The sequence below is a fragment of the Lathyrus oleraceus genome, chromosome 3 (genome assembly GCF_024323335.1).
Source record: "Lathyrus oleraceus cultivar Zhongwan6 chromosome 3, CAAS_Psat_ZW6_1.0, whole genome shotgun sequence".
Classification (NCBI taxonomy): Eukaryota; Viridiplantae; Streptophyta; class Magnoliopsida; order Fabales; family Fabaceae; genus Lathyrus; species Lathyrus oleraceus.
In genome coordinates, this window is record NC_066581.1 from 117,935,561 (window position 1) to 117,937,228 (window position 1,668).

General features: G+C 40.0%; 1 non-coding gene across 1 annotated transcript; it reads right to left on the reverse strand.

Moving 5' to 3' along the window:
• Positions 1-1,115: 1,115 nt before the first annotated feature.
• Positions 1,116-1,222, reverse strand: LOC127133511 (small nucleolar RNA R71). Its single transcript, XR_007807479.1, has one exon. It is a non-coding gene; the product is annotated as a small nucleolar RNA R71 (small nucleolar RNA).
• Positions 1,223-1,668: the final 446 nt, after the last annotated feature.

Below are 1,668 nucleotides of genomic sequence, written 5' to 3' on the forward strand. Positions count from 1 at the left end.
CGAGGGCGTTTAAACGGTTAGTATTTTCTCAAAAGGAGTTTCTATAGATTCTATTATTTTCAAAAGTGATTTTAGATTTAACGAAATAGTGAGAGCGCACGTTAAAATATAAAGTCATAGTCTAATTCAACAGAGCGAGAGTTTGAGGAAAAGACTTTTAATTAATAGTGTCTACTGAAAAGACTTATTTTAAAATTAAGAAAAAGACCAACGAAGATTTGATTCCCTATCTACGACGAACTACATACTGATATCCATATTATTTGATATTTTAGCTAGATCCAAATTTAGTTGTACTTTTCCCCCTAATCATTAAAGTATCAAACGCCTTAGCTTTAAGCAGTAACCCTAGAAAAATGGTAGATCGATTCATTAAGTCCCTGTGGGATCGATATCTTTTAAAACTTCGCGATTAGACTGTGCACTTGCAGTTAGTACCCCGATAGACTCATAAAGTCGTGACCAAGTTTTTGGCGCCGTTGTCGGGGACTTTTATTTAGTCGATATCATAACTCTTTTGTTACGCTATAGAGACTAAGGCAATTTTTATTTTTCCTTTTTCGTTGATTTGTATGCCACACACTCGCTCACAAGGCGAGCCGTACTACTTACGAATCAACGACGTCGAACGATATCTCCGATTATTACGACGAATTTGGGAGTATCGTACCAGAAACAATCTTCCTCCAATCGAAGTTCCTAATCTCAAAAATCTCCTTCCTTTAACGATACCAGCGATGGCCGAACCAGCTCGTGCTCTTCGAGATTACGCTGCTCCATCGCAGGATGAGCCGCATTCGAGTATTGCTCCACCCGCAATTGAAGCGAACCACTTCGAACTTAAACCTTCGCTGTTGCAGGCATTGCAACAGAATCAAATTTCTGGAAATCCTACCGAGGATCCAAACCTTCATTTATCCGTATTTGTCCAATATGATGACACTATTAAAGCTAATGGTGTCACTTCAGAGGCAATTCGGCTTCGTCTCTTTCCTTTCTCGTTAAGAGATAAAGCTAGAAGATGGCTTCAGTCTCTTCCTTCCAACTCAGTCACCACATGGAATGAGTTGAAGAAAGTCTTTCTTGCCCGATATTTTCCTCCAAGCAAAACAGCTATGTTGAGAGCCCAGATAAATGGATTTAAGCAAAAAGATAACGAATCTCTTTTCGAAGCATGGGAAAGATACAAGGACATGATGAGACTTTGTCGACATCATGGTTTAGAGGACTGGTTAGTAATTCACACCTTCTACAATGGTCTCTTGTACAACACAAGGTTAACAATAAACACCGCCGCCGATGGTGCGCTTATGGATAAACCTTACACCGACGCTTATCAACTTATCGAGAGCATGGCCCAAAATCATTATCAGTGGGGAAGCGACCGAACAGTGGTAGAAAAACCTTAAACAAAAGGTGGCATGTACGAGATAAGTAGCCTTGATCATGTTAATGCAAAAGTGGATGCTCTTGCCCAGAAAATTGAAAGTTTAAATGTATCACCTCCAGCCACCGTGGTTGCCGTAACTCAAAATTGCGAGGTCTGTGGAATTCAAGGTCACACTCCTACAGATTGTCAACTCCTAACAGGAATTCAAACAGATCAGGTGAACTATGTTCAAGGAAATCCTTACTCGCATACCTATAACTCAAACTGGAAGAACCATC